This window comes from Herpailurus yagouaroundi, unplaced genomic scaffold (genome assembly GCF_014898765.1).
Source record: "Herpailurus yagouaroundi ecotype Mexico unplaced genomic scaffold, PumYag 203, whole genome shotgun sequence".
In the NCBI taxonomy this organism is placed as follows: Eukaryota; Metazoa; Chordata; class Mammalia; order Carnivora; family Felidae; genus Herpailurus; species Herpailurus yagouaroundi.
This window is the reverse complement of record NW_024412434.1, coordinates 11,699,082-11,717,990: the sequence shown is the minus strand read 5'-3', so window position 1 is coordinate 11,717,990 and position 18,909 is coordinate 11,699,082. Positions and strand designations below refer to the sequence as shown.

The following is an 18,909-nucleotide window of genomic DNA, read 5'->3' as shown; positions in this document are numbered from 1 at the left end:
TACTGAGCCAAGCCTAGGATCCATTACTGTGCAACCAGATAGCACTTGAGTGCTTAGCACAGTGAATGAATGAATGAATGAATGAATGAATAAATAAATATATACAGACATATGTACGTACATACATACTTACATACATACGTATAGACAGACAGACATAAATACATTTTCAGGGTAAAGGAGAGCACAGAGGGATAGATTGTGATGAACCCCTTTTCCTTAGCAAGCTGACATTAGGGTTTTGTTTCTATTCTCTGTTTTTTTTTCCTTTTAATCACAGATGTTTACCTTTCACATTCTTGGCTTTCTGCTGTCATCAGCTACCTGTTTTTTCAGGTTATCTTGACAGCTACACAGATAGCACCCATTTATGCCTTGGGATGTTGTTGTTTCTTGGCTGTATGCAATGACTTTCTTGACAGACCACAAAGTTTTGGGGGGGTCCCCCAAAGGCCCCACAGGCATGTGATCAGATTGACCTTTGAGGATGCAGAACATAGTAAAGGAAGCAGGGCCACTGCGACACACGTGATCGGGGAAGAGGACAGGCCGTTATTGATTTCCACACTCCAGAGAGAGAGACCCATTTAGCGTGTTAAGTCGGCGGTCCTGCCAGTTAACCGGTTACCAAAGTGATGTCTGACTAACTCAGCTTTCGATCTTCTGTGGAAATGGAAATTGGCATTCGCCTGAACAATTTGAACCTGTACTTCATCCTCACTCTCGATTTGTCGGTTTATTTATTTAAAAAAAATTTTTTTGGGGCGCCTGGGTGGCTCAGTCGGTTAAGCGTCCGACTTCGGCTCAGGTCACGATCTCACTGTCCGTGAGTTCGAGCCCCGCGTCGGGCTCTGGGCTGACTGCTCAGAGCCTGAAGCCTGTTTCCGATTCTGTGTCTCCCTCTCTCTCTGACCCTCCGCCGTTCATGCTCTGTCTCTCTCTGTCTCAAAAATAAATAAACGTTAAAAAAAATTAAAAAAAAATAAAATAAATTTTTTTTTAACGTTTATTTATTTTTAAGACAGAGACAGAGTGTGAACAGGGGAGGGGCAGAGAGAGAGGGAGACACAAAATCCAAAGCAGGCTCCAGCCCCAAGCTGTCAGCACAGAGCCGGACGCAGGGCTCGAACCCACGAACTGCGAGATCATGACCTGAGCTGAAGTTGGAGGCTTAACCGACTGAGCCACCCAGGCGCCCCATCGATTTGTCGGTTTAAATTCAAACCTGTTTTCTCTGAAATCTTTATTAAAGTGCCTAAAAATATGAAATGAGTGTATAGGCTGTATGTTTGCTTTTTGCTCATGTTGCCAAAAGGTGGCAGACCCAGAAGAGGAGAGAACAGGAGGCCTGGTTGATGTAGATAAATTCTTTAGTAGTTAAGAAAAGGATGACTCCTTTCATTTCAAGCATATATAGAAAGTACCCCCTATTTATTTATTTACTTATTTACTTATTTTAAAATTTGTTTATTTATTATGATAGAGACAGTGAGTAGGGAAGGGGCAGAGAGAGAGGGAGAGAGAGAATCCCAAGCAGGCTGTGCTCTTCTCAGCACAAATCCCAATGCAGGGTTCCATCCCATGAACCATGGGACCATGACCCGAGCTGAAATCAACAGTTGGATGCTTAACTGACTGAGCCACCCAGGTGCCCCTTTACTTACTTATTTAAAATTTATTTCCTACAGTTTTCTTGAGGTATAATTGACATGTAAAAAATTTCCCTATTTTTTAGTCGATAGTAGGGTCACTCTCCATATACGTAACGTGTCGCGTGTTTGTGAGGCACCGTACTTTATCCAAAGTGGTTCAGATCGAGGACACTCAAACTCAGAATAGTTACAGTCACACAATTTGCTAAGGGAAAGTTGGAATTTGAATCTGGTTAAGTCTGAGCTCAGAACCCTTGTTTATTTCACTGTTGTTTAAGTTGATCATTGCCTATAGAGCATGTAGTGTGGTGAGAAAAAAAAACAACAAATTCCTTCTACCTGTCTAGGTTTTTGACTAATTAAATTGATATAAGACAGATTAACAGAAGAAAAACAAACAAAAGCTTAATGATATGTATGCTTCCTGTGTATACATGGGAGAGACCCAGGAACTCTGAGTAACTCCCTAAAATGGCCAAAGCCATCACCTTAAATATCATGTTCAGCTAAAGACAAAAGATGTTAGGAGTAGGGAGTCAATTATGGGAAGTTACCAAGAAAAGCATAATAAACAAGGTAAAGTTGTTATGGCCTAAAATAATTTGGATACTGGTCCTGGCTCAGAGAAAGAGCTATTACCAGAGATTACTTTTTCTCTGGAATACTTATCTGTATGGCAGGGCGAACATCTAATTATGCATCATCTCTCCTTGTTGTCCTGTGAATCACCCTCCTCCCCTTTGAAGCCCTAAGCCCCTATCCCATTCCCTAGGTCAGGATAGCATATAAGCCTCAACTGACCCAACATGTCCTTGGGTCTCATGTTCTTATGGGGCTCCCATACATACATAATTAAATTTGTTTTTCTTCGTTAATCTCTTTTATGTCAATATACCGGTCAAAAAACCTAAAAGGGTAGAGGAAATTTTTTTCCTCTCCACCAGTCTGTACATGAAGTGTAAGGGATAGTGTGAGGTTGTGTGTGTGTGCGTGTGTGTGTGTGTGTGAGAGAGAGAGAGAGAGAGAGAGAGAGACCACGGGGCTAGCGGTCACCGGTGAAGGAGGTTAGGAAATTGATTATGTGTTGAATGAGGAAGGTGGAATGTATTTTTTTAAGTTAGAAATGTATTCATTTTGCTGAGAAATTAGTATTTCAAAATGGTATATTTTCCATGCTAAAAATATTTCAATTGTTATTATTACTGTTATTATTTATCATCTCATAACTATTGCTACTGCTATGATGATAGTAACTGGCTAAAACTCTCACATGGGGAGCCTAAATATAACCTGAAGGGTGCATGGTATCAGATGACAGGGAATAATGACTGTGGCTTAGTGGCCCCAACCTCTCATCTCCTATCCCATACGTGTCTGCCACAGGTGTAGTCTGGCCATGGCTGGTCAGCTGTCCCTTTTTTGGGTAACTCAGGCTGAATTCTTGTGTATTCCAAGCTGACCATCCAGAGAGGGATAGAGTCTGATGCATGGATGTGTATATATATTTTTTCATTCCATTGTAGTGTCGCCAATGAACCCTAATCAGAGATAAGCTCAGGTAATGGTTTAGGAAATTCCTATGGACAGTACTTCATCCTCTGGCTTTTCTATTCTTTTTCTCCTGCTGCGTGGTTCCTCTTTCCTGTCTTCTTCTCCACGATGCCCTTTGTTCCTCCCTGACCTTCTTAAAGTGGATTATTCCAGGCTTCCTTTGCAGGAAGATCAGATGACCAGCCATAAGGAGGAATTCAAATAAACAAGTCTGACCACTTATCTAATATTGAGCTTCTCAGTACCACCTATCCTTCTGGTGGCTGTTTGCCTGGCTGCCTCCCAGAGAAGCGGCCTTCATGAACACAGTGACACTGGGGGGAGTTTGAGAGGAAGATGGTAACTGCGGCAGCCAGCATCTTACCTGAAGTATCTGGATACCAAGGGCATCTAGGTTCCAGATCCTTGGTATTAAACATAAGGAGAATTAGAGCATACCTTACATTTCAGAATCTGAGTCCAGACGCTGGAAGGTTTATGGTTGAAAACTTGAATTTGGGCCTTTGAAAATAAGTCAGTCAAGAATTTTCTTCAGCCTAAATTATTGAACAGAGGTCTCCTGATGGGAGAACAGCCATGTTTAGTAGCAACCTCCTTCCTACCTGTCTTCAAAGATAGCCGATGACCATTAATGTTGCATAGTGTTTATCTGCGTAGTAGTAGTAAAGGTTACTTGTGTGGGCCAGTCAGGGGGTGAAGCTACATCGCCCGGCAGCTAAGGGTGTGGTTCTGGGACAAGGCAGGGCTGGGTCGGAATCCAGCCTCCTCCATGTGCTAATTGCAGGATTGGAGCTAATGACTTCATCCTTCTCTGTCTCAGTTCCCCCATTTGTCAAAGGACAATAATCTCAGTATCTCAGAGTACTGAAAAACAGCCTCAGAAAGCGATGGATCTTCCTCCTGTTTCAATGGCAGCTCGTGGCATTGCAATCTTCTGGTCTATGGTATCCAAAAGAAGAGTCTCAGTGGTTCTTATTTTCAGATTAGTATTTAAAGGCAGTTTTCTTTTCTGCCCACACATATTTGAGTACCCGAAGATTATTTTTTCCATCGTCAGAGCGTAATTTTATTATAATTCCGAAACTTCTTTCGATTTTTCCTTCATCAAAAGCTTAAAATTTGGATTTCTTTCACTTATTCATCCCATATGTATTTATTTGGCACCTGCCATGGTAAAGGTGCTGTGATGAGGCGTGGTCCCTGCCATCAAGTCAATAAAAGAAATACGGCGTTCGTGCACAGATACCGATCCTTCATGATCCAGGCCAAATGTCGCACCTTCTGAGTTGGTCATAACGTCTTGCAGTACCTATATTGTAGTATCTAATCATGCCTTTATTGTACTTCTCTTTGTGTTTCTTTCTCCCACGTAGAATATTTTGGAGGACAAGAACCTTGTCTTAAATACCTTTGTAAAGTCACCATTTAAGGGAGTATGGAACGTAACTTAAGCATGATCAGTTTTTGTTGAATGAATGAATGAGTGTGCAGATTGTTGGTGGCAAACCTCCCTCTGTCAACTCTGCTTCCGCTTTCTACACCTGTGTATGCAGGTATTGTTTGCTACCAATAATTTGTATGATCTGGACGTCACCTTCCACAGGGGAAGCTTTTTGAATGCAAAGCAGGGTTAATAGAGGGAAGGAGACAGTTAATACCCGATCACAACTCATCTAATCACAGAAAGCCTGTGATTTAAAGGGCTTCGCTATGTGACCCACAGACATTGAATGCCACACACTGAAAAGTGAGTGGGGCGCCTCGGTGGCTTAATTGGTTAAGTATCCGACTTTAGCTCAGGTCGTGATCTCACGGTTCGAAGGTTCAAGCTCTGCATCTGGCTCTGTGCTGACAGCTTGGAGCCTGGAGCCTGCTTCGGATTCTGTGTCTCCCTCTCTCTTTGCTCCAACCCCTGCTCATGCTAAATAAACATTTAGGGTTTCATCAGCACATCGCACATCCATACACAGAACTTTATACTTATCTGTACAATGGCATTAATCACATTTAAATGTAATATAAATATATTAACATATATTTACACCTTTATGTAGTGGCATCTTTGACTTTTTTTTTATAAACTTAATTATATTATGGCAGAATTTCAATCACACTGGATTATTCCTCATGCAGTAGATCTCAGGGTATCATTGTATACCTTGGGAAATTGATGTCGTCCCTACGTCATATGTGAAAACTCCAAATTAATCAGATGGTTTATTTTCCTTTTTTTTTTTAAAGACTTTAAGTAATTCTTTTTTTTAATTTTTTTATTAAAGTTTATTTATTTTTGAGAGAGAGACAGAGTGCGAGTGGGGGAGGGACAGAGAGAGAGGGAGACACCCAATATGAAGCAGGCTACAGGCTCTGAGCTGTCAGCACAGAGCCCGACGGGGGGCTCTAACTCACAAACTGAAATCTGAGATCATGAAATCTCGAACTCACGAGCCATGAGATCATGACCTGAGCCGACGTTGGACGCTCAACCGACTGAGCCACCCAGGTGCCCCTAAGATTTTAAGTAATTCTTCCCCCAACCTGGGGCTTGAACTCACAACCCCGAGATCAAGAATCACATGGTCTATGGACTAAGCCAGTCAGTGCCCCAATCAGATTTTTTTTTCCCTATCACATTTGTTCTTTTCCTATCATGTTTGTTCTAATCCTAATCAATCCATATATGTGAAGTGTTAGAATTTCTCAAATATGCATCTACATTCATGAATATGTGTGTCAGTGAAGCCTGGAAAGTGATCTAATTGGAACTAAAGGCACATTAAGACCATAGATCAGGGGCGCCTGGGTGGCTCAGTCGGTTAAGTGTCCGACTTCAGCTCAGGTCACGATCTCACAGTCCGTGAGTTCGAGCCCCGCATCAGGCTCTGGGCTGATGGCTCAGAGCCTGGAGCCTGCTTCCAATTCTGTGTCTCCCTCTCTCTCTGCCCCTCCCCCATTCATGCTCTGTCTCTCTCTGTCTCAAAAATAAGTAAACGTTAAAAAAAATTTTTGAAAAAAAAAAAAAAAAAAGACCATAGACCATCGTTAGTGGAAGCCTTGGGCCCTCATGAAGATGTGGATAAAAGGCTAAAGTTGTAGAGGGGGCAGGTTCTAACTAATTATACATGCTTCATAAATAAATAAATACACAAATGAAAAGTTTATAAATTAAACTAAAGCAATAGACCCAGCTAAGAAATTCTTTAGAGCTACTAATTTATTCTCAACCAAAAAAGAAAATGATGGGAGAACAGCCATGTTTAGTAGCAAGAACCAGGGAGCTGTTCAAAACTAATGACTAAATATGTATTTACAGACCAGTTTCTTGCCTAAACCTTAAGGGAAAAGGAAACAGCATTTTGGCGCTTAAGAAATCTAATACAAGAGGGGTGCCTGAGTGGCTCAGTTGGTTGAGCGTCCCACTTTGGCTCAGGTCATGATCTCATGGCTCGTGAGTTCGAGCCCCGAGTCAGGCTCTGTGCTAACAGCTCAGAGGCCGGTTTGGATTCTGTGTCTCCCTCTCTCTCTCTACCCCTTCCCCACTCATGCTCTGTCTCTCTCTCAAAAATAAACAAACATTAAAAAAAATTTAAAAATCAAAGAAATCTACTACAAGGTATGTGGAGCAAATACTAACAATAAGACACAGTGGGATGAAGGAAGGAGGCCCTTACCCAGATGGAGAACGTGAGCATGGAGGTTAGTTAAATGTTCAGCATTTTTTTAGCACTGTTTTCTTGACCGCTGTTTATAGTGGTGAAACAGTGGAAAAGACTGCAAGGAGAACATCTTATTGGCCTCAGTTAATATTATGACACTATTGCTCTTTGCCCATATTGGTATATTTCACCGTCTCAACAACCCTGCGTGGTAGGCAATATTATGAACTCTCCTTAACAGAATGGGAAACTGAGGCACCGCTTACTTAGCTCTTGTTCACAGTGACAGGGCAAGTCACCGGTACTGAATCCTATTATTTAGCTGTGGGGCAGGTCTTACTTTTTTGCCTCCACATCACACCATCTCTCTGATGCGCAGCAAAACCAATAGACATTAATCTAAAATGTCGAGAAAATGGAGAAGGGTTGGAATGGGGGTACCGGTTTGGCCATTGTCGTAAGTATGCAATTTGGTGGTCATCTTACAGTGGCTGAAATGCCCGCCTCCTATTAGATTGGCCTTCAATAATTCTGGAAAGAAAAGGAATTTGGCACCAAAGAAGCAGTGACATAAATAGTGATTTAAGTATCTACGGAACGTAAACGTTGAGAAGATGTTACTATTGCCAGAGCAACACCTCCAAATGGAAGGATCATGGTGTCATGACAAAATTACAAGCTGCATTTAGAGAATTTATATTATATATGGGAGCGTTTAATGAAGTGAGATGTAATGAAATGCTGGAGCCTGTGAACAAAGGATATAATTACAATGGAAAGAATCAGTATAAAAAAACTGTCCTCAGAAATTCCAAATCTTGGCTATGTCTAAGAGAAATCAGAATGCAATCAGAAACAATAGTCATCGAAATTTGGGCGTGATGAAAAACAATGGGAAAAAAATAAGCAGAAAGCAGTCTACTATGAAACAGATGATGATGTTACTTGAGGGACCAGATGAAGGAGCTAGCTGGAAATGTTTCCCAGGCGACTGATATTTTGAATTGTGACTTAAAGGAGATGGAAATGCATTTCTGAAGATTTGGAGTATGACAGAGTAGGACATCTGGGGGCAGGGTGAGGGGACACTCAGCGATCAAAAAGACTAAATTCAAGGAGTTGCGTTTTCACTTGCAAAATTGATTGGAAGTTGACGTTAATCACAGAGGATACAGAAAAACAGGAAAGGAATCCTAAATGGGGATCATTCGTAACACATGGCTTTTGATCCATGTTTAATTGGGTGCCACCAAACTCTGCATTAGCTTTCGTTTTAATTAGTGGAAGGAAGCGCAAGAGAACAGTGCTATATTAAGAAGAGGTCTGAAAGCAAATCAAAATAAGATTCTACTGGGAAACCTGCTAAGGAGTGTCGGGGAGTAGGTGGGAAGTGAAGGGCAGTCAGAAACCCAAGTGTGGCTATGCAGTGGCAGGAGACGCCTCTGATGTGGTGATCGGCAAAACTTAGAGAAAACTGCCACCAGGTCAGATGGAGCTTTGCAGTATTGAGGAATCCAGAAAAGACCAATGTGATTCAGTCCAGCTGATTGGTACAGAACTCATATCACAGGCGTTTAGACTGTCCTCTGCTTTCTCGTAGCCGGCTTACGTCTTTGCCCTTTTTCATCCTTCCTGCAGGTGTTCTCTTGGATTAATTCAATCAGATGGTTGTTTTTCATCGACCTACACTGTCAGCTCGACATCAGGCAGTATGTGTAGAGTAGCCAGTACCTGCCCTGCCGGGGGCGCGTCTGTTGAGTGATAACTACGGGGTCCGATATAACTGAGTTTTTTATATGCCGGACGCTCTGAGCTGTGCAGTGTAGGTGAATCATCTGTTTTCCTGAGGCTTTTCTTAACCGCAGAAATGAGACTGACAATACTTTTGTGGTGAGGATTACATGAGATGATACATCCTATCAAATAGATCGCAGGTGTTGAGTACCTGTCAAAACCCTTTGCATTCAGGAGAGCATTATCCTGGAGGGGTGAGGGCAGTATGCATTAGGGCAGCATAAAACAGTGTGTGTTCTACATTGCAGCGATCTAGGGGCACCTGGGTGGCTCGGTTAGTTGAATGTGTCACTTCGGCTCAGGTCACGATCTCATGGTTTGTGAGTCTGAGCCCCACATCGGCCTCCCTGCTGACAGCGTGGAGCCTGCTTGGGATTCTTTCTCTCTCCCTTTCTCTCTGCCTCTCCCCCACTCATGCTCACTCTCTCTCAAAATAAATAAATAAACTATAAAAAAAATAATGAATAAATGAAATAAAGAAATTGCAGTGATCTAGATCAGCATTTTGTAAAAACATGCTCTTCTGAATCCTGGATCCCCAGGCTGTTACTAGTTGTTTGGGGAATGGAGAGAAAGTCTCTAATTTGGGGATATTTTTGGTTATCTAGAGTTAAATGAAATTCTACACTGCCGGGCCTATCCGATCTTTTAATATGCTAAAAGGCATTCTACGTCTCATTTGGAGATTTGGGAACAGGTGGGTGAGGAATGAACCATAATGTTTCCCAAGCCTGTTTGACCACAGAATTATTGCTTTGGGGACTCTTCTTCTGTGAGACACGCCAGGGAATGGGAGTATGTACTTCAAAAGCTTGCTGGAGTTCAGAGCAGTGGGAGAGCAGAGGGGGAGGATTTCACACAGAGATGGACATTTGAATGGTGTCTCTTGGAATGATAGAGGTCTCCCGGAGACAGACTTGTCCTAATTATCTACTTCCTCGATCCCCAGGGCATAGTAGGTATTCAGCAAATATCTGTGGCAAGGAGATTAATGGATTATGATTTGAATGGATGGAATGCAGCCATGAAGGCATTGTGATAGAGGAGGAGGGGGACAGGAAGAGCCAATGTTGAGACAAGAATAGAGGTGGCTCCCCTGGGAATCAGTGGGTAGGCCAGTTTAAGTGAGGTGATGGTGTCATTCGGCAGAGGGGGAAGACAGGGGAGTCAGGCAGAGGACGGCCAGGTTGTGTTGGACCTTGAAAGTCAGCAGAAAGCTTGGGCTGTCAGACACAGGGCAACCTTGTAGTCTTGAGCTCAGAAGTGGGATAAAAGCAAAGTTGAAAGGTTATCTGCTCGGTGCTATGTAGGAGGGACCGTGAGAACAGCCTGGGTCCTGGCCTGGAAATGGTTGCAGCATCCGGGCCACAGTGATAAGGCTTTGGGCATGGAGCTCAGCCAGCACTGAAGGATGACACACGCATCAGATATTCGAAAGAAAAATGGGAATGACTTGGGGTCTGATTGGAGGATGAAGGGACGAAGGGCTGTGGCTGGGGTAGTGGGGAAGGCAAATGCGCCCGATGAGCACCCCATGTCCTCACTCAGCTCCTACCTGTGCCCAGACCTTGAGCAAGTCACTAAGCACCCTGTGTCATCTGTCCATAAGCGTGGAACCACTGAAAGACCAGTGGACTGCCACGGAAGCATGTCAGTCATCGTCACGAGAGGGATGGGTGTTAACTCTTGGGATCAGCTATAGGGATGGGACTTGGAGGAAAAAAATCTGGTCTGGAGCCCAGTGGGGTTTTCAACAAAATTGTGTAGTTTTTGGACTTTTGCACCAACCTCCTTTTGCCTTCCTCTCACGGTATCTTTGTTTTATCAGGCCTGCCCTCTCCTCTTCCTGCCCTTCCCCTGATGTGAGATGTTCGAGGGGTATGCTCCAACCAGTGTGCAAGCGTGGAGGTGACGTGTGAACAGTGGGTAATGCTCAGGGGCCGTCACATGGAGCTTTGAACTGAGCCACAGGTTTTGACAGTGTGGAGATGAATACAGCTTACCACACTTAGTTGTGTCAAACTTGCCCCAAAGGGATATTTTTGGGCCAGTGGAATGTACAATGATTTCCTCCATGAGCACTTCCCGAGGTCACAGTCGGAGCAGTCACCGGTTTTACTCAAACAACACGGGGACGCTGATGGGAGAGGAGCAGGTGGATGGGGTGGTATTGTTGTAGCAGTTATTTGGGAGACATGAGTGGGCTGTACGTGCTATCATTATTGCTCACTGATTCCATCTTTTGGGTCCATTGCCCTCCCTCTGTCCCTCCTCGCCTTCTCTCTTTCCTTTTTGTTTTTAAACATTTCAACTCAACCAGAACATTCTCCTATGCAGATGTGCGCTGGGCATTGAATGTGCGAAGACCAATGCTCTTCCAGGTCCAGAATGTACTTGCCCCGTGTCCATGTTCTTTCTCCAGTTACTCCACACAGCATCTGTTTTACTTCCGGTTGAGTACCATGACCTTGAGTTGCCCCATAAGCTTTGAGAGCAAATGCCATTTTTACACCCTCTCTTGGGTTTATCTGTTATGTGTATGTTTTTAAGTTTATTTATTTATTTTGAGAGTGTGTGTGTGTATGTGTGTGCACACATGGGAGCACAAGTGGGGAGGAGCAGAAAGAGAGGGAGAGAGAGAATCCCAAGCAGGCTCTGCACACTGTTAGTCCAGAGCCCGATGCCAGGCTTGAACTCATTAGCTGGGAGAACATGACCTGAGCCGAAACCAAGAGTCAGATGCTTAACTGACTGAGCCACCCAGGCACCTCAGGTTTATTTGTTATATTGATTTCTTTCAAAGACTTAGTTTGCATTTATCTCTTCCAGGTTATGATTTGCTGTCTCATCATTTTCAGCTTTTTTTCATAATTACCTGCCTTTTCTAGTTTTTAAAGTTGTCTTTGTTATCTTCTGTAATTTCTTAAAGTGAGTATCAAGTTCATTTATTTTTAGTATTTCTTGTTAATAATGAAGGCATTTAGGGGCATACATTTCCTGACACCAGGTTGGGCTGTGTCCTGAAGTTTTGTATGAAAATTTCCTGTTTCATTTCCTTAAGGACAGTTGAAAGTTTCAATTTTGATTTGTTCCTTTGATTTAAGGGTTTTCCAAGAGTATTTCATTTCCAAATAGTTGCGATTATTATTTATTTATAATTTTATTGGATGTGATCAAAGAATGCAGTCTGTAAAATTGCTGCTTTTTAAGACGTTTAAGGATTTGTTTAAAATTTTTTGCATAGTCAAATGCACAATCAGCATTTGTAAGAATTGTGTTATGTATTCTTGAGAAATTGCCTATTTTATGTTTATTATATATACACATACATGTGCACACTTCTATATCAGGTTTGTTGTATGTTTCATTTATTTTGTTGTGGCCCTTACTTTTTCTAGTGCTGTTCAGTTTCAAACAATGTATCATGGAGTCTCTCACTACCAACATATTTTTATCCTGTTCTTCTTGCATTCCTAAGAATTTTTGCTTTACAGCTTTTCATTTGCTTTATTTGTTGCAAACAAATTTTTGACGATCATTCCTTTCTCATAAATTGTCTTTTTACACTACCAGATGACCTCTGTATCCAGTTTAGTGTTTGTTAACTTTTCTTATTATTAATATTGTCACTTTGCGTTACATTTATCTGGTATAGGCAGATGGTACTCCTCTATTTTCAAGTTTTCTTTATTAATATTGAGCATGTTGATTAGAAATTACGTATAAGTTGGTTTTGCCTTTTTAGCTCAACTTATTAGTCTTTGTCTTTTAATGGGAGAATTTAGTCCATTGATATTTAGTGTAATACTCAGTGAACTTGATTATATTCCTTTATCTTAATTTCACAGGAAATATCTCTTCTTTATTAAATTCAGTTCATGCTCAGTAAACACTAAACAAAGTTTCAGTCGTGACAGGCAGTATTTGAAATGACAGTAGGTGCTCCAAGTAAAAATGAGTGTCAGGCAGTCATATGGAGGTAGAAGAGAACTAGAAGCAGAGAATAAGACTGGGCAGATACCCATTGGCATTATCTGCTCTATTAGTCGGGGCTCTCCAGAGAAACAGAGAAACGGTTGGAAAGAGAGCAAGAGCAAGACTGAGAGAGAGAGAGATATTTAGTTTAGTTTGAAGAATTGGTTCACACAGTTGTGGGTACTGGCAACCTGAAGACTGTGGGGCCAGGCCACCAAGCTGGAAATTCAGGGAAGAGTTGATGCTGCAGCCTTCAGTTCAAGATCTGCAGGCAGGAAACTCAGGTAGGGTTTCTAGGTCTTGAGGCAGATTCCGGGCCCCCCCCCCCCCCCCGCCAGCTCCCCAAAGGGACTATAAGTCCCACCCACACTATGGTCAGAGTGTGCTGACTCAGAGTCTGTTGATTTAAGTGTTAATCACATCTAAAAAATACTTTCACAGCAACATTTAGACAGATGTTTGACCCAACGGCTGGGTACCACAGCCTAGCCAAGTTGACACAGAAAATTAACCAGCGCTGTAGCAAAAGCTGACCAAATGTAAATGGACCATCCCTAAAGCAAACAATGACTACAAACAAAAATAGAGCCAAAGTTCAAGCTTTAGGGAATTACCACAATTGGTTTTCATTGTTTGATTCAGAAATGAAAGCACCCTTCTTCTTTTGGTGATGCATACAATCTGTGCTGGATTTAAGAAATGTATATTTGACTTTTTTTTTCCTTTTTAACGGTTGTCCGTATTTCTTTAGACCAGAACTTTAGGAGGTTGTGCCTCCTTGAGTGTCTGCTGTTTCATTAGCCTTCTCTGCATGTTAGTGGTCTGTTTGTCCTGGGGTGGACGAGTGGTGATACATTAATCCTGCTCTGGACCTCTGTCAAAGGCCTCCATACAGCCTGAAGCTAAATAGAGACCACCCCCCACCCCCCAAGGCTGCTGTGCTGATGGCCCACCCTGTCCCGACTCTTCCAGACCCCAGCCCAGCCCCATCTGTGGGCGTGGTGTTTCTGGGAGGATTTCTGGAAAGTCTGTGCAGTCCAATGTGCACCTTTGCAGTCCAATGTGCTCCCTTTGCAGTCCAATGTGCACCTTCAGGCTTTACTAAACAAATCATTTTAGCATGACTTAGGTTAGTTAGGATTTTAGTGTCCTCAATTGTGAGCAGTGTTATTAAACCAGGATAACTGCTTGGTGGTTAAACACATGTGTTTTGGATTTCGGTCTCGGGTCTGCCTGGATTAAAAGGGACACTCCCACACTTCGTGGGCATGTAGACTTACTCAAGTGACCTAAGCTGTTGAAGCTCCCTTTCTCCATTTATGAAATGAAGATAATAACCAGTCTTATATCACCTTTTGCTGTGAGACTTAAATGAGGTAAGGATTGCTTATTTTAATTATGAAAGTATTGCTTCTTCTACCCAAAGAAGCATTCCTTTTCCATGTGACAACTTCTAATTCATTTTATTTACTTTTTTTAAAGATTTTGTTTTGGGGCGCTTGGGTGGCTCAGTTAGCTGAGCGTCCGACTTCCACTCAGGTCATGATCTCACGGTTTATGAGTTCGAGCCCCACTTTGGGCTCTGTGCTGAGAGCTCAGAGCCTGGAGCCTGCTTCAGATTCTGTGTCTCCCTCTCTCTCTCTGCCCATCCCACCCCTGCCCCTGCTCATACTCTCTCTCTCTCTCTTTCAAAAATAAAACATTAAAAAAAATTTGTTTTAATGTTTATTTTATTTTTGAGAGAGGAGGGTCAGCAAGAGAGGGAGATAGAGGATTCCTAGAAGGCTATGCACTGACAGCAGAGAGCCCGATGGGAGGCTTGAACTCACCAACCGTGAGATCATGACCTGAGCTGTAGTCAGACACTTAACGGATTGAGCCACCCAGGTGTGTTTTTTAAGAAACAAAAACTCAGGCCATAGACGGTTAAATCCAACCTCTCCCACCAGACACCTGTATCTTTATACGTTCATGGCCTTTTTCAGTGAGTGGATGTCTACATCTGTTATAAAAGGTTTATTGAAACAAATTCAAGAGAAAGAATCCCATTTGCTATCCAAATCCATCATGGATCCCTCTGATGTGGCTACATTTACAAACAAAATAGCCCTTCTACATGCATTTGCTGAGCTCTGACTTGGTTAGTGGTGCTTAGTTGCTGGCAGGCAAATCATGGTGCTCTCATAGTCCAGCTCAGTCCAGCTCGCCATTTTCCTCATTTAAGGACAGTAGGAAAAATCATTAGTGGATTTGCAAACCTTGGCTTTTCTGCCCAGCCTGTGTTTCCTTATTGCTGAGAGTATTATGCTCCCCATTTACCCCGCTGTAAATATTTCAATATTCTCCATCATCACGGTAATGATGTCGTCCCTGGTTACAAAATCTTTGGTCTGTGCTTACCTCAGTCCGCCTGCAGACGAGTGGGTTAATCAGGTTGCTTTCACATCTGAGTTATTTCTGGGACTCTCTTCATTTGTCTGACTTAACAGATTCTGACTGTTCTCACTCACTCTCTTTTCTGAGCTTGAATTCAGTAAGTAAAAGCGGAGATATTGTAATTTCCTAAACAACCCAAAGGGCAGATGTGGTCTAATTTATAACCCCTCTGACTGCTGAATCAACTTTCGTGTGCTCTGTCTAATGGAACTTTGAGGAATAACCGAATAAAGCCTAGATCTGGTTATACCTTGTTGTTGTTTGTTTCATGTTGCGTTTGCGCCCCACTGGGTAAAGCACAAGTGTGGGCTTCATCTGGATGTATTTTCATCTTACAGAGGCAGTAATTGAATCTCTGACAGTAGTCTTGCCTCCAAGGAGTGTTCCAACTCAGGCTGCTATATTAAACCAGGGTAGCTCTTGGTTCCCTCGGAAGGTAATGTCGCATCTGTTGACTGTGAACGATGGCAGGGCAAACCTCTCAGAATAGTCAGAGGAGGGGAAACGGAGCATTTACAATTCTTTCTAGGAAAAGAGCCATTCTGAGTGCTTTACCTATGGATGCTCTCTCTCTGAACACCTGGGTAGGCTCAGCAAGGTATGGGGGGGGGTGGTAAAATTTGCTCTCTGACCTTTCAAAGATGCTGCCGATTTTCTTGCCCTTACAGCAGGCTGTGTGGCATGTTAAAGCAGGCTGCAGTGTTGACTACTGCTACTTCTGAGATTCTGCAGGGTTCTAGCAGATTCTGCAGGGTTCTAGCAGATTCTGCGGGAGGCTGCCTTCAAATGTTTCCCGGCTCCCTGCAGAGCCAGAAAGCCAGAAAGAAGAACTTTCTGCAGTAGCACTTGACAGCTATTTGATAACATCACTGTAAACTCTCCTGAGTTTGGAGCAAGTCTCATTCAAACCTTGCTGATACCTCAGGGTCAGCAGCCTTAGACTTGGGAGTGTGAGGTGTGTCCGCAATAAAGTTAGAGTGAGAAGCAAGAGTGCTGTGCCCAGTGTCGCCATGAGGGGCTGGGCACAAATTTGGCAGAAATTTGCCTGAAGCTTTATGCAAACAGGGGTTCTATAAAAATTGATTCGATTGATTTTGATGTTATTCTGGTAACTTATGTAAGTTAGTACAAATATATGAAAGATGCAAGTATGTTATGAAAGAGTTAAAAAAAATTCTCAACACCTTCCCCTACCTCCTCTGCAACCGGAGGCCAAGAGAAACTACAAACACACACACACACACACACACACACACACACACACACACATTCCAGCAAAGAACCTGTTTTGCAAGTTTTGCTGGTAAAAAGTAGGAAGGGGGTTGCTGGCAAGTGGAAAAGCCTTAGAAGTATCAGTTGAAAGTTTTTCAAATCGTATGTTTTTGATGTAACTTTATCCTGCAGAGAGAGGCATATGTGCCACCGAAGGTTTTTCTTTAACCGATTAAGTGCATTGTTAGACAGGGAGGGGCAGATTAACGAATGCCTATAATTTTGATCATTGTTTTCTGCAAAACAGCTCAGGCTTTGAAAATGAAGCCATCGTCCTTGGCTGAGTCTCTGCCAACAGCACAAATTATACTGTGCAGAGATCCAAAGCCCCTCGAAAGGTTTCATTAATGAACAATTTCAGACGATTGTTTAAGTCTTTGCCTGACAGGTAACGTTGGCATGTAGGCAGGTGGGGTTAGGGTTTCCATGGAGATTTATGATGTCATGCTTGAAAGAGCATGTCAAGACAGCCAATTTAACAAGTAGCTACTCAAAAAGTCCTATAGGCTAGAAGTAAGGCTTTATGCAAATGACAAGAGTTTCACTGGGAAAAACTGCAAAAGAAAACAGTAGAGACATGGAGGGGGGTTTACCTGACAGCTCGGAAGGATGACCCCGGAGTCCATTAGAGACGAAAACTTCCAGAAGACGCGTTAGATTTTTTTTACTTTAACTGCTGCTTCACCTGTGGAGCTCTGGGTACAGGTAAACACAAGTTGTTTTTTTTTTTCCTTCTGAGTTACCGCCAAAAATTATTTGCAAGCATTGAGATCTATTTCTTTGCATTGTTCTCTTGGTAGGGAGAACTGAATCAGTAAGTGCAGCTTTCCCACACCGAATGTTCAATGTGCGTGCTTCAGGGCTGTGTTTTCAGGGCTTTTTTACTGAAAGAACTGAGATTTTTGAATAGGTCTGAAAAACAAGTGATGCATTATGCATCATGCTGATTGTGCTAATGTTATAAAGTGCTACAGATAAAGGTTAGAAGGATGATCTGAGATACTATATGTATTTGTGGATTATTCCCAGATGTTGGTTTCTTCTTTTTTTCTCTCTTTTAACTCTTAGACCAGCCCTGAAATTGGGACTGCGTGTATTTCCGTATTTTCAAGTTGTACAATGCTAAAAATAAAACCCGTGGAATATTACCGAACTTTTTATGAACATCACGCTTTTTAATTTTAAGGGTGTCTGTGTGCTTTTCACACAGAAGCATTTTACAGCACTAGAGAATATCCTGCGATATCGGGGTTTCTGGACTTTAGGGAAGCAGGACTTGTAAATTCTAAGATTTCTTGGGTTGGGGGAATGGTTGATAACGGTTGGTAGTTTTTAAAGCATGCTTTGGAAAGAAAGCCTCGCTCTGGTGGTACAGGGCTGTTTGCATCCATTTCTAGTGAGACAGAGTAAGCGATCTTGCCAGAGAGATGGATGTGATAGTGGTCACTACCGGTAGCTGTATTCCTGCAAAGTTGACTCAAAGGGCTTAGTCTGGGGACATCAGGCTGTGATGTGAGTAGTTCTGTCCACCAAGCTTAAAAGGAAATGAAAAACATTTTTGAAGGTTAAAGGGAAGAGTTAAGGATAAGTGCAAGATACCTGTGAAATGGGAACTTGGGCTTTTGACACCCAAACTGTCTAGGAGCAAATGGGCAGGCATTAATAATATCTTTTTAAATTGTCTAACGTGTGAGACTGCGAGCCTCCTGAAACCTTGCAGTCAGCGACTGCCGATTAGCTCCGGGACTGTTCTCCCGCATTAGACTTGGGCTGCCACGGTCTCTGCCGAATGCTTTGACAAAGGAAGGGCTGGAATGCCTTGGGTTTTGAGTCCTGGCTTCACCACTTCCTACCCGTGTTAACTCTGGGAAAGTAAATTCACATCGTTCAGCCTCAGTTTTCTCCTCCCTAAAATGGCGGGGATGATCATGGCGTTGTGAGGTTTAACCGACGAAATATGTAGTGTGCTTCTCAGAGTTCAGGTTCCACGTGTTAGCTGTTGTTTTTCTTCTCTGCTTCTGTGGCACTGGATTCTCTGTCACGTGTTTTTATAGGCTTCATCTTATTGCAACAGATCAGGAGGATTGCAGAATCTTTTTATTCCTCCTTTTCAGGTGAAGAAACCGTGGCTCAGAGAGGTACTGAAATACACAACACAGTAAACTGCCCTTCTACATGTTCTCTGTTTTTTTCCCATCTAAGGGGTCTACAAAAAAATTAATGTGCTACTGAGACAACTCCCAGATGCAACAATTATTTCTATAAATTAATTCAAATACAAAATGTTAAGCGTAACAAAGGAGTTGGGACGTTCATGTTTTTATGTTAGTTATGCTCGTGATGCTTTTTCTAGGCAGGCTGGAGAAGTTATGTTGGTTTACCTTTCACTGCTACCTGTTGATAGGAGCTCAAGTCACTTTGAAGGCTTACAGTTTTGTTTTGTTTTGTTTTGTTTTGTTTTGTTTTGTTTGACCATTTATCTTTTTTTAAAGTTTATTTATTTATTTTTGAGAGAGAGAGAGAGAGAGGGAGAGAGAGCACACACACAAGCAGGGGAGGGGCAGAGAGAGAGA

At 42.5% G+C, this 18,909-nt stretch overlaps 1 protein-coding gene and 1 long non-coding RNA gene across 19 annotated transcripts in view; both read left to right on the top strand.

Moving 5' to 3' along the window:
• KIAA1217 (KIAA1217 ortholog) overlaps positions 1–18,909 on the top strand; it is a 398,770-nt gene that overhangs the window by 103,337 nt on the left and 276,524 nt on the right. The window contains exon 1 of one of the 18 annotated variants that reach the window (XM_040451207.1): positions 16,692–17,041. The exons of the other annotated variants lie outside the window; for them this stretch is intronic. The gene's annotated coding sequence lies outside the window, so the exon portion shown is untranslated. Of the gene's footprint in view, positions 1–16,691; positions 17,042–18,909 lie in introns of those variants that run through there. 18 annotated transcript variants of the gene reach the window in all.
• On the top strand, positions 1,218–2,220 carry LOC121014711 (uncharacterized). The gene is made up of 2 exons (XR_005783382.1): positions 1,218–1,315; positions 1,347–2,220. It is a non-coding gene; the product is annotated as an uncharacterized LOC121014711 (long non-coding RNA).